This window comes from Lithobates pipiens, unplaced genomic scaffold, assembly GCF_037356315.1.
Source record: "Lithobates pipiens isolate NorthernLeopardFrog02 unplaced genomic scaffold, aLitPip1_a1.2 Scaffold_10, whole genome shotgun sequence".
Taxonomy (NCBI): Eukaryota; Metazoa; Chordata; class Amphibia; order Anura; family Ranidae; genus Lithobates; species Lithobates pipiens.
Window position 1 is genome coordinate 101,916,956 of NW_027507686.1, and position 14,425 is coordinate 101,931,380.

Sequence of the window (14,425 nt, forward strand, 5' to 3'; positions counted from 1 at the left end):
GTAATGCAAAGATCAACTAGTCTAATATAAGCTTTCTCATTGGTACCGGCATATCCTTTAAATTTAGACTAACGCAACTGTTTCTCGGCCATTTTCAATCAAGCTTTCAATCTCTTACCTTTGAACAGCGATACTTCCTCCCTACAATATTAAGCCATATACTAAGCCTATATTATACAACTCTCTGAAAAGCCTATATGTAGAGAATAAAACTAGTCTTACATCTAAATAAAACAGTTTTATTGCTCAACCAAGTATCAGCTGTCATGACAAATAAACGTTTCCACTGTTTGACTCTATTTTCTGTATTTCTTCTTTTTCTCCACCTTATCTGTCACAGTTAAAACACAGTGACAAAACATTTCTTTTTACCGCAGCAAAATGTGAGAAAAGCAGTGTAAGCCGTCTTTCTGCCATATGCAACCATCTCTCGCTACCTCTATGCAATAGGATTCTCTTTCCAGTGGAAACGGAAAACAGTCAGTGTAAGCCGTCTTCGTGCGTAACAAAATTAATGAAACGATTTACAAGTTGGAATTTGCAAGCTACGTCAATTTACTCTTAAATAATGTACCTTTGCATTTATCCCTTGACTTTGCAACTATCCCTTGATCCTTTTTGTGTATTCACTTTATCTCGACCTATATATACCGCCTCAATATTTTCCTAATTTGTTTTGCTATACTTATTATTATTATATTATAGAGATTACTAACTCTAAATCATTGTAAACCTAACCATAGTTATAATGTCTACAGCTAATTTTACGTTAAAGCAAAATTCACACAAAACCATCTTTTTAAAACCTTTACACATTAAGAGTAATGCAACCATCTCTCGCTACCTCTATGCAATAGGATTCTCTTTCCAGTGGAAACGGAAAACAGTCCGTGTAAGCCGTCTTCGTGCAAGCTACGTCAATTTACTGTTAAATAGAGTACCTTTGCATTTATCTCTTGACTTTGCTACTATCCCTTGATCCCTTTTGTGTATTCACTATATCTCGACTATACATACTGCCTCAAAATTTTCCTAATTTGTTTTGCTCTACTTATTATTATTATTTTATAGAGATTACTATCTCTAAATCATTGTAACAAGTTATAATGTCTACAGCTAATTTTACGTTAAAGCAAAAGTCACACAAAACCATCTTTTTAAAACCTTTTACACACTGCACATTAAGATTAAGGCAACCATCTCTCGCTACCTCTATGCAATAGGATTCTCTTTCTGACTCTATTTTGTGTATTACTTCTTCTCCACATTAACTGTCACACTTTTTAACAGCAGCAAAATGTGAGAAAAGCAGTGGGACGGTTTACTTGATTGAGAAGTGGTTGCAGTAGCAAAGCATAGCAATACAGTTTGATTACATTAATAACACATAATGCAACTATTTTACATTCACATCATGCATACATCCTAATGTAAGCTGTCTATCACTATTAATGTTCATGGTTACTGATATATTATGCCGATAACCAGTGGAAACGGAAAACAGTCAGTGTAAGCCGTCTTCGTGCGTAACAAAATTAATGGAACGGTTTTCACGTTGGAATTTTCAAGCTACGTCAATTTACTATTAAATACCCTTTAGATGCTTAGTTCACACTTTGCTGTATGTAGCCGCGTTTACATGTAAGTAACCAATGGGGATTGACATTTCATGTCCATCTCACATCTCTAATGCAATTTGTCTCTTTGTCATGTGATACTTTGTCAGTTATTACACTTTCTCATCCGATAGAAACCTAGTCGTTGCTGATATTTCATGATTACAGCAATCATCTCATCTAATTGCTATTCCGACATTCTGCCTTGGTATTACTTTGCAACGCTCTATTGAAGAATGTAAAGGTAAGCTATATATTTTGTGTATTTCCACTTAAACTCGACCTGTATATACTGTCTCAATATTATCCTTTTTAATTTTGCTAAATTAGATTATAGAGTTTGCTATGTCTAAATCCAGGTTACCTACTCACCTTTATTACGTATACTGCTAATTTTAGGATAATACAAAACCATCTTATTGCTTCGTTACACGCTGCACATATTAAGAGAAATACAATGCTACCGATGTGAACAGTTTAATTGCTCTTCTCACATTTAGCTGGTATCTCTCTGCTATAGGACACTGAATTCGTACCACAACGATCACTCATCTAATATCAGTCCACTCAGTGCTACCGGGATAACTTTTACATTTAGAGTAATGAAATGATGTCTCAGTCATTTTGAAGCTACTACAACCAACGCTTCCGATCTCTTTTCAATATCTCTGCAATATTAAGTAATATTTAGCTGCTTAGCTCACACTTTGCTGTACGTAGCCGTGTTAACTGTATTAATGGTAACCTGTAAGTAACCAATGGGGATTGACATTTCATCTCTAATTCACATTCACATTTCCAATGCAGTTTGTCTCTTTGCCATGTCATACTTTGCCAGTTATTATACGTTCTCATCCTTAAAGACACGTAAGGATCCTGAAAACGATAGAAACCTTGTCACGTCGTTGCTGATATTTCATGATTACAGCAATCATCTCATCTAATTGCTATTCCGACATTCTGCCTTGGTATTACTTTGCAACGCTCTATTGAACAATGTAAAGGTCAGCTATATATTTTGTGTATTTCCACTTAAACTCGACCTGTATATACTGTCTCAATATTATCCTTTCTAATTTTGCTAAATTAGATTATAAAGTTTGCTATGTATAAATCCAGGTTACCTACTCTCCTTTATTACGTATACTGCTAATTTTAGGATAATACAAAACCATCTTATTGCTTCTTTGAACGCTGCACATATTAAGAGTAATGCAATGCTACCGTGAACAGTTTAATTGCTCGTCTCACATATAGCTGGTATTTCTCTGCTATAGGAAACTGAATTTGTATCAGTCCACTCAGTGCTACCGGGATAACTTTTACATTTAGAGTAATGAAATGATTTCTCAGTCATTTTGGAGCTACTGCAACTAACGCTTGCGATCTCATTTCGACTGCAATACTTAATCTCTGCTATTGCAGAATATTTAGCTGCTTAGCTCACACTTTGCTGTACGTAGCCGTGGGGATTGGCATTTCATCTCTACTTCATATTCACATTTCTAATGCAGTTTGTCTTTTTGCCATGTCATCCTCTGTCAGTTATTATCCTTTTTCATCCTGATGCTATACACTTTTTAACAGCACCAAAATATGAAAAAAGCACTTTACATGTTTCAGAAGTAGTTGCATTAGCAAAAAATAAAGTCCTGTCTTCTTTACACGCTAGCTTTTCTGTATACATTAATCTCTCTGTGTACACCAGCCACTCTATATAGACTAGCCTCTCTGTCTTCTGTATACACGTGCCCGTAATCTATATACACTAGCCTGCCTTCTTTTTACAATAGTCTCGGTGTCCCAGCCTCTCTGCATACACTAGCCTCACTGAATTCCCCAGACTGTCTTCTGTATACACAAGCCTATCTGTATAAAAAAAAATAGCCGGTCTTCTGCATACTCTAGCCTCTCTGTGTAACACAGTCTCTCTCTGGATTCCCTAGCCTCCATCTCTGCATTCCCAGGACCTTCCTCTGTATAATCTAGCCTATTTGTATACACTAGCCTGTCTTTTGTACAAATTAGCCTCTCCGTAGCCGGTCTTCTGTATACACGAGCCTCACTGTCTACTCTTGGTTGTCTTTTGTATACACTAGCATCTCTTTATACAGCTCTCTGTATACCCAAGCTTCTCTGTATACATTAGTCCACCGGTATACACTAGCAAGTCTGCATACACTAGCCTCTCTTTGTAACCCAACTTCTCTCTCTGTATACCTTAGCCTCCATCTCTGCATACCCAGGACGTTCTTCTCTATAATCTAGCCTATGTGTATACACTAGCCGGTCTTCTGTAGACATTAGCCTCCCTGTATAAACTAGCTGGTCTACTGTATACACTAGTCCGTCTGTATACACTAGCAAGCTTGCATACACTAGCCTCTCTGTGTAACCCAGCCTCCATCTCTGCATACCCAGGACGTTCTTCTCTATAATCTAGCCTATTTGTATACACTAGCCTGTCTTTTGTACACATTTGCCTCTCTGTATAAACTAACCGGTCTTCTGTATACACTAGTCCATCTGTATACACTAGCAAGTATGCGTACTCTAGCCTCTCTCTCTGTATACCTTAGCCTCCATCTCTGCATACCCAGGACGTTCTTCTGAATAATCTAGCCTATCTGTATAATCTAGCCTATATGTATACACTAGCCTGTCTTTTGTACACATTTGCCTCTCTGTATAAACTAACCGGTCTTTTGTATACACTAGTCCGCCTGCATACGCTAGCAAGTATGCATACTCTAGCCTCTCTCTCTGTATACCCTAGCCTCCATCTCTGCATACCCAGGACGTTCTTCTGTATAATCTAGCCTATCTGTATACACTAGCCTGTCTTTTGTACACATTAGCCTCACTGTATAAACTAGCCGGTCCTCTGTATACACTAGTCCGTCTGTATACACTAGCAAGTCTCTCTGCATACCCTAGCCTCCATCTCTTGCATAACCAGGACCTTCTTCGGTGTAATCTAGCCTATCTGTATACACTAGTCTGTCTTTTGTACACATTAGCCTCTCTGTATAAACTAGCCGGTCTACTGTATACACTAGTCCATCTGTATACACTAGCAAGTCTGCATACTTCTGCCTCTCTGTGTAACCCAGCCTCTCTCTATGCATACCCAAGATGTTCTTCTCTATAATCTAGCCTATTTGTATACACTAGCCTGTCTTTTGCACACATTAGCCTCCCTATATAAACTAGCCGGTCTTCTGTCTACACTAGTCCGTCTGTATACACTAGCAAGTATGCATACTCTAGCCTCTCTCTCTGTATACCCTAGCCTCCATCTCTGCATACCCAGGACTTCTTTCTTCTGTATAATCTAGCCTATCTGTATACACTAGTGTATACAGACAGACTAGTGTATACAGAGGACCGACTAATGTGTACAAAAGACAGGCTAATGTATACAGATAGGCTAGATTATACAGAAGAACGTCCTGGGTATGCAGAGTGCTCAGCTTCAAGGTATGGCCAACGTGAGTAATATGAGGGACACTCCTCACCCCCGCCCCCACCTACCAGATCTGACTTTCATCCCCTTGCCCTCTCTGCCCCGGTCATCTGGTGGCAGTTTTATGCACACCCGGGCCCCCACCCATTCATAATCCTTACCGACCTTTCCTTCCGCTGCTCACAGGAACACACTGGATGACTTGTCTAATTAACAAGACACCGCTATCCTCCTGTCTGACACCGGTCCCCCTTGGAGGCCCTCACTGTTTGGGTGGTCCCTGCCTCTCCCTGGATGCTCCGCATATACCACAACGACATTGTCAGAGGGGCACCACTTGACCGGACACGGGGCTGTCATGCTGCTGGCATCTCCCATTGGAGGAAGGGATGATGGCCCCAACCCCTTGGCAGCAGGTTCTTTCATGTACAGACCAGGGCGGCTCATCTTCCCTTCTGGAGTCTTGACCTTAGATGGGGGAGTTGCACTTTGGGGGGTCTGAGTGATACCTAGTGCGCTGTACTGGAAGGGCTTGACATTCCCGCATATGTGTCCCCTCCCCCTGGTTGCGCCCCTCGTCCCCCCCTCTGGCTCCCATCTACTCTTTGCCGACATTGCCTTCTGCAGCTTTCGGGGACCCTGGATGACTTATTTATTGAGCCTATTGGTACGAGGCACTGCTTCCCTCCAGGGTGACTCTGGACCCCCCTGGAGGATTTACCCCTTACTGGATGCTCTACACAGCCCCCGATGGCGATGCAGGAGAGACACTAATTGGCGGGCCCCAGGACTGCTGCTCGGGTGAAGTCTCCCGTTGGATGGAGGGATGGTGGCCCCAGCCCCTTGCCTGACGGATTTTCCATGCACCGACCAGGGCTGCTCCTCTTTCATCTTGATGTGGTGACCATGGAGGGGAGGAGTTGAAATTTATGGGGTCCAGGTGTTTGCTGGTGGGAGTGCGCTAAAGGACTTGACATTTCCGCATGTTTGTCCCCTCTCCCCTGTTTCCCCCCTCCCTTCCCCCCTTCCCACCTTTCCCTCCTTTCCCTCCCCCTTTCCCCCCTTCCACTCCCCCTTTCCCCCCTTCCACTCCCCCTTTTCCCCCTTCCACTCCTCCTTCCCCCCTTCCCTGCCCCTTTTCCCCCCAGGGCGTGGGCGGGGGGGAGAAATGCATTTGTTCGGGGACTGCATGTACTTTAGGGGTATGGGATGGGGGGTGGTGGATCCAATTCTGTGATGCCTTTTCTGTTGTGACGGGCTCCCTCGTGCATGCCTATGTTTAGGGCGAGCCGAGGAGACCCCTCAGTGCTGACAGTTATATGCTCTACCTCTGTTTTGTTTATACTATTGTTTTTTGGTTCTATGATGTTACTGATTGTCTTTTTATTTGCATACCGGTATCAGACGTGACATTTACCACTGCCGGGACTGGGGGGACTAGGATTCGGGGGCTCCCTCTCCGACCTGTCTACCCACCAACCCAAGTAGGACAGCGCTTTAAACCCAGTGTACATCTGGTAAGCGCTATAGCATAATTGTGCTGTTTTAGTATACCCTTCCTGTACTGTTGAGTGCGGACAACCCGTAATTTCCCTCTCCCCCTGGGGTTGAGGTGCCCGGCCTCTTTTTCCCTTTACCTTTCCTTCCATTTGCCCTTCCTTTCTCCCCCTTAGTTCCCGCCATGCATTACCTACCCAAAACCTACCTTGGTTCAACTTTCTTTGCTTTTCTCTGACGTCCCCCTCCCCCTCCCCGAGGAGCGATGGCAGACTCAGTCAAGGTCGCCTCTCTAAACGTTAAGGGACTGAACTCCCCTGAAAAACGGTGGATCCTCCTGTGAGAACTGAAGACTTCCTGTACTGATGTGGCCTTTATACAAGAAACACATTTTAAAAATACTAGCCTCCCCTTTCTATGGTCGAGATCCTTCCCTAAGGTCTACCACTCTACTAACCCCTCCTCTAAGACCAAAGGAGTCTCCATTCTGATCTCTAGCAGGCTCCCCTGGGTTCTCCAGGATTCTCTGGTAGACCCTGGGGGCCGATATCTTTTTCTTAGGGGCCACATTGGAGAGCGCCTTTTTACATTTGCCACTGTGTACGCTCCCAATGATCACCAAGACACGTTCCTCAGAACTACCCTGCACAGATTATGTGACTTTCGGGAGGGCCAGTTGATAATAGGTGGGGACTTTAATGTCCCCTTTCGCCATCGGTTGACACTTCTGCCTCTTGCTCCTCGCTCCTCATTTCCTCTAGAAAGCGGATTACTAAGTGTTTACTGAATGACCAATTAGTTGATGTCTGTCGTCTGCAACACTCTGGGGAAAGGGACTACTCTTTTTGCTCTTCCCCTCACAAATCATACTTGAGGATAGACTTCTTCTTGATTCCACATGACCAACTGCACTTGGTGAGCTCTTCCTCCATTGGCCATATTACTTGGTCCGACCACGCTCCTGGACTGGAATCGAAACAAACTTTCTAAGCTCACTCCCGAATTCCGCTAAGAAGCGCCATGTGGTGCTATAAGTATTTACCCACAGAATTTATGTCACATCCCACTATAGGGGCTTAGTTGAAAGTCAGTCACCTGATCGCTACCCAAAACACACTCACGTCTTTGACTTCCCCCCTATTCCCTATACGTGGCCATCCAACCTTTGAACTGGGGACCCACTTAGAAATTCCAACCTAGACAATGCGTCTAAATTCGTCCTTGATGGAAAATGGCCTTCTTTCTCAACCCTAACAGATCCGACAGAGCTTTCCAACTGCCTTTTTGGAGAGCGGCGCAACGACATCATTTTCTCCATTCCATCCCCAATCCTCAAACGTTCGCCCGCCCTCAGACAGAGTTTGAGACTCTATGCAGGAGCGAAGGCCCTTTGGCCCACATTCTCTCTCAAACAGATTACCCACACTTAACATGTCTGTCCAACTGGGAAAAGGACCTTAATTGCTCATTTTCCCCAGCACAGAGACAACGCATTATTACTTTGGCTCTCAAAATGTCGCTGTGCACGAAGATACAGGAGACGAATTTTAAACTTCTCACCAGGTGGTATTTGACACCATCAAAGCTGCAGAAATGTTTCCCCTCTTCCTCGAACATATGCTGGAGGTGTGGAGAAGAAGAGGGCATGTTGCTGCACATTTTTTGGTCCTGCCCCAGCTTGGTGGACTTCTGGACAGAGATCCGATGCATAACACAAAAATTCACAGACTTCTCCATCCAGGAAGAGGCTGCATTCTTTCTCTTGCACCATTCACAGATTCCCATTAAGAAGTACAAAAAAATCAATTTTACGGCATGTGATAAATGCGGCGTAATCCTGCATCCCTCTCTATTGGGAAAAATGTTGCCCCCCTTTCATTACTCACTGGCTTAGGAAAATAGAGGACATTAAAAAAAATGGAGGACTTGATCCTCACATCACAAGGTAAACAAGAATTTTTTAAACAAACCTGAGACATCTGGAATACCTTTATATTCTCGCTGGAAGGATGTCGCCTGCTATCGCCTTAGTGCTCTGAGCTTTCCTTGACTGTCCCCTTGGACAGTGGCTGCCATCGTGTCTCGTCCCCTCTTCTCCTTTCCTGATCTTTCAATCCTTCTCTTTTCTGCCTTCCTCCCCTATCTCTCACCCCCTCCACCCCCTCTCTCTTTTGGAAAAAGTGGAAAATTGGGAATGACAGCCCCACACCCCCCTCTGGATGGATTATGCTGGAGGGACCTGGGGTTTGTGTGACCCTGGATCTTGGTACAGTACTTTATCCGTGCCTCGAATCATTGTGATTGATGGAAGGCAGACTCACAGTTGCGAATATACCTGTATCAAGTATTGTTCAGCTGCTTTTTGCTCTGTATTTCTCTGTTGCATTATGTACTCGGGGGACCGTCTTCCCCTATTTGGAGAAAAAATTATATATAAAAAAAAAAGAAGCCTACGACACCTGGTATTCCCAGGCGGTCTCCCATCCAGGCATTAACCAGGCCTGACCCTGCTTAGCCTCCAAGATCAGACAAGATGGAACAGATTCAGGGTGATGTGGCCGTAGCCAATATCTTCAGGCACTCTCAACTCTCTTGACAAACACCAAGATGGTCACCTTGGAAACAAGCGGAAAAAAATAGGTCAACGGCAACAACATAAAAAGAAGCCTACGGCATCTGGACATCCCAGGCGGTCTCCCATCCAGGTACTAAACTGGTCCCAATCCTGCTTAGCCTCTGAGATCAGATGAGTTTGGGCTCTTTCAGGGTGGTGTGGCCGTAGGAGATTTCTTCAGGCACTCTCAACCTTGACTAACGCCAATATGGTCACCTTGGGAAACAAACAAAAAAATCAAGTCAACGCCAACAACATGAGAAGAAGTCTACAGCACCTAGTATTCCCAGGTGGTCCCCCATCCAGGTATTAACAAGGCCCGACCCTGTTTAGTCTCTGAGATCAGACGAGATCTGGTGCTTTCAGGGTTATGTGGCCATAGGCGAGCTCTTCAGGCACTCTCAACCCTCTTGACAAACACCAAGATGGTCACCTTGGTAAACAAACAAAAAAAAAAAAACAAGTCAACGCCAACAACATAAAAAGAAGCCTTCAGCACCTAGTATTCCCAGGTGGTCTCCAATCCAGGTACTAGCAAGGCCCGACCCTGTTTAGCCTCTGAGATCAGAGGAGATCGGGTGCTTTCAGGCTTATGTGCCCATAGGCAATCTCTTTGGGCACTCTCAACCCTCTTGACAAATGCCAAGATAATCCCCTTGAGATACAAGCGAAAAAAAACAGGTCAATGTCAACAACATAAAAAGAAGAATACGGCACCTGGTATTCCTACGCCATCTCCCATCCAGGTACTAACTAGGCCCAACCCTTCTTTGCCTCAGAGAAGAGAAGAGATAGGGCTCTTTTAGGGTGATGCTGCTGTAAGCGATCTCTTTGGGCACTCTCAACCCTCTTGACAAATGCCAAGATGGTCACCTTTAGAAACAAGCAAAAAAAAAAAAACGAATCAACGCCAATAACATAAAAAGAAGCCTACAATAACTGGTTTCCCAGGTGGTCTCCCATCCAGGTACTAACCAGGCCTGACTCTTTTTAGCCTCCAAGATCAAACGAGATTGGGTGCTTTCAGAGTGCTCGGACTCTTTCCCCATCACTAATGGGACGAGGCAGGGGTGCCCTCTGTCTCCCCTAATTTTAATTCTGACACTGGAACCACTTATGTGTCACGTTTGGAATGACCCGAATATTACTGGCATATCCAAACCCTCGGCACACCACAAAATTGCGGCATGCGCTGACGATCTAATTTTTTTCGTCTCCAATCCACACATTTCACTTCCCAATATACTCGCGGCTCTCCGGCGATACGGCAGCCTATCAAACTATAAAATCAATTGCACCGTCGGCTGTATTGAATATATCGGTCCCGGATGGTGAGGCCAGGAGGCTACGCTCCGCTTTTCCATTCTACTGAGCTGAAAAATCTATACGTTACCTGGGCGTTGACATCGCAGCGGATTTGGCGCAATTGTACCCGCTTAATTTTCTCCCTCTCCTGAATAGACTGAAATCTGATTTGGGAAACTGGCATGCTTTAACACTGACCCGGTTCGGGCGCTGTAATGCATTCAAAATGACGGCCCTCCCGCGGATCTTATACTTGTTCCAGACATTACCGATCCGGTTACCCCCAATTTTTTTCAGACAACTGCAGGTGCTGCTCCGGGACTTTATTTGGGCGCGCAAACTGCCCAGAGCCCGTTTGCAATTGCTTGCCAGACCAAAGGACAAGGGGGGTCTGGGTCTCCCAGATCTGAGACAATACAACAGAGCGACTCTGCTAGCGAGAGTCGTTGATTGGCATTGTAATGGCCCACACAAGCAGTGGGTGGAGATGGAGATTGAGGATGGATCCATTCCCCTATTGACCTCCCCGTGGCTCCTGTCCTCCCTACCAAAAGACCTCAGAGATCACCCCGTAGTGGGAGCTACGTTGGCTGTTGTGCGGAGGTTGTTCCGCTGCACACACATTGCTCCACTGCAGTCACCAATGACTCCGGTTATAGGTAATCCAGACTTCCCACCGGGATTTACCAACAAGAAACTGCGACAGTTGACAGTGGTGGGGAAACAGCGTCTGAGAGAGGTGTGGCCCTCGGGAGGGCTCCCGACCACGCAAACTGTCGCCAAGCTTTCTGACCCTCCGCTTGACTTGTTTAATGCTTATCAACTTCGTCACTTTCTTCTGGCCATACAAAGGGCCCCCTACACTCCTAGAGACCTGACGCCCTATGAATCCATCTGTCACAAAAAGGAACCTGTGCGACACACCCTCTCCCTCCTGTACAACCTATTAAGTAGTCAGGAGGAAGAGTCGACCCCACCATTTATCCACAAATGGGAGATTGCATTTGGCATCACATTTACCCCACAACAGATAGGGAAGATCCTGAACTTAGTACATAAAGCTTCCATCGCAAACCAATATCAAGAATCAGGATACAAGATAGTCTCACGCTGGTATAGAGTCCCATACCTTCTGAATAAAATGGATAGATCGATCCCGGATGTTTGTTGGAGGTGCAATTCAGATACGGGGACCATGGGACACATTTTCTGGGCATGCCCGGCCTTGAGGAACTTTTGGGTGGAGGTGACCGGGATGATAAAAACTCCCAGAAATGTAGATATCGCAGACAACCCAGCAGCGTGCCTTCTACACTTGACCGAACAGCCTTGATACAGGTACTTGAGACTACATTCGGGAGGTGAACATTTAACGTTTACCTACGTAGGCCATGTCTGCCCTGGGTGGCATCCCCCCCCCCTCCCTTTTTGTCTTTATTTTTCTATTTTTCCCCGCCGCCATCCCCCCCTCCTCTCTCTCCGTCTTTGCACTCTCTTCTTCACCCGTCCTCCCTTTTGACTATGCCTTGTCTCCTTACTAGCCTTTGGGACCCAGAAGAACCCCAGGGTTCTGGACACGACCGGCTCATATTTTACTCTGGTTCACGTAGGTCATGATAAGCTGGCTCGCTGTGGTCCCAGTTGTTCTCCATGATTACATTTGTCCGAACGGAGCTGCATTAGTTATACTGTACTACATGTCGGAGGTGGGGTTTCTCTCTTTTCTGCATGAAACTCTAGGACTCCCCTCTGAGAACCCAGAGTTATTTGGCTGCCTATTTTTTGTTACCATGTAATTGTGACCCTGGGTCATGCTGTATGGTTGACTGTTACATTTATGTTGTTCTACTTATACTTAGTAAAAGAATCAAACAAAAAATAAAAAATAAGTCAATGCCAACAACTTAAAAAAAATGCCTATGGCATCGAGAAATCCCAGGCGGTCTCCCATCCAGGTACTAACCAGGTCCCAAACCTGCTTAGCCTCTGAGATCAAATGATATTTGGCTCTTTCAGGGTGATGCAGCCATAGTAGATTTTTTTAGGCACGCTCAACCCTCTTGACAAACGCCAAGATGGTCACCTTGGGAAACAAACAAAAAAAACAAGTCAATGCCAACAACATAAAAAGAAGCCTACCGCACCTAGTATTTCCATGCGGTCTCCCATCCAGGTATTAACAAGGCACGTCCCTTTCTAGCCTCTGAGATCAGCGGAGATTGGGCGCTTTCAGGGTGATGTGTCCATAGGCAATCTCTTTGGGCACTCTCATCCCTCTTGAAAAATGCCAAAACCCTGGGAAACAAGCGAAAAAAAACAGGTCAACGCCAACAACATAAAAAGAAGAATACGGCACCTGGTATTCCAAGGCCGTCTCCCATTCAAGTACTAACTAGGCCCAACCCTTCTTAGCCTCTGAGATCAGAAGAGATAGGGTGCTTTCAGGATGATGTGGCTGTAAGCGATCTCTTTAGGCACTCTCAACCCTCTTGACAAATGCCAAGATGATCACTTTGGGAAACAAGCGAAAAAAACTGGTCAACACCAACAACATAAAAAGAAGCCTGCGGCATCTGGAAAACCCAGGCGGTCTCCCATCCAGGTACAAACCAGGCCCAACCCTGCTTAGCCTCTGAGACCAAGCGAGATTGGGAGCTTTCAGGTTGTTGTGCTCGTAGGCAATTTTTTTGTGCACTCTCAACCCTCTTGACACATGCCAAGATGGTCACCTTGGGAAACAAGGGAAAATAAAACAGGTCAATGCCGACAACATAATGAGAAGCCTACGGCACCTGGTATTCCCAAGCTGTCTCCCATCCAGGAAATAACCAGGCCCATCGCTGCTTAGCCTTCGAGATCAGATGAGATTGGGCTCTTTCAGGGTGATTTGGCCGTAGGCACTCTCTTTGGGCACTCTGAAGCCTCTTGACAAAGGCCAAGATGGTCACCTTGGGAAACAAGCTAAAAAAAACAGGTCAAAGCCAACAACATAAAAAGAAGCCTACGGCATCCAGTATTCCCAGGCGATCTCCCAATCAAGACACTAACCAGACCAGATCCTTCTATGGCACCTGGTCTTCCCAGGCAGTCTCCCATCCAGGTACTAACCAGGTCTGACGCTGCTTAGCCTCTGAAATCAGACGAGATCGGGTGCTTTCAGGTGGATGTGGCCGTAAGCTTTCTCTTCAAGACACGCCCAACCCTCTTGACAAACGGCAAGATGGTCGCCTTGAGAAACAAGCAAAAAAAACAGGTCAAAGCCAACAACATAAAAAGAAGCCTATGGGCTTACAGTGGACCCTAAAAGATGGGACCCACTTGCTCTGTCATGGTTCGGACGCTGTAATGTGTTGAAGATGAACGCGTTGCCACGACTTCTGTATCTACTACAAGCCTTACCTATCAAAATACCCCAGACTTTCTTTCATGCGGTTCGCTCAATCTTTATCAAGTTCCTCTGGCGTGGAAAACATATGCGTATTGGTAGGGCAATGCTATTGCGACCGAAATTGCAGGGAGGTATTGGCTTCCCGGACCCTGCTCTATATTACACAGCGACGCACATGACACCGGTGTTGACTGGTGCCGGTGTTCTGCCATATACTGTCCGGCCATGATATAGTGTCTGCGCCGTACTGCGACGAGCAGACGAAGCTTCGGAGATTTTCATGCGCGGTGAGTGGAGGTGGTAGCCCCACCATCCAAGTGGACATAGGGTTGTGAATATTAGAGGGCCCCTCGCAGGCGAGCTTCGCTCGCCACGCTTCGGGCTTGGCCTCGCTGCGCTCGGCTCTTTTATATTCTTACTCTATGTCCACTTGGATAGTGGGGATAGAACCTGGACTCAGTGCGCAGGCGCCGTTCATGCTCGGCAATTTTCGGAAACTGTGTTGCTGTGTACTGCGCATGCGCAGTACACAGCGGACA

At 45.4% G+C, this 14,425-nt stretch overlaps 2 pseudogenes; both read right to left on the bottom strand.

Annotated features, from left to right (window-relative positions):
- Positions 1–9,458: 9,458 nt before the first annotated feature.
- LOC143945172 (5S ribosomal RNA) lies at positions 9,459–9,577 on the bottom strand (annotated as a pseudogene).
- Positions 9,578–13,278: 3,701 nt separating this feature from the next.
- LOC143950686 (5S ribosomal RNA) lies at positions 13,279–13,397 on the bottom strand (annotated as a pseudogene).
- Between the last annotated feature and the right edge of the window lie 1,028 nt (positions 13,398–14,425).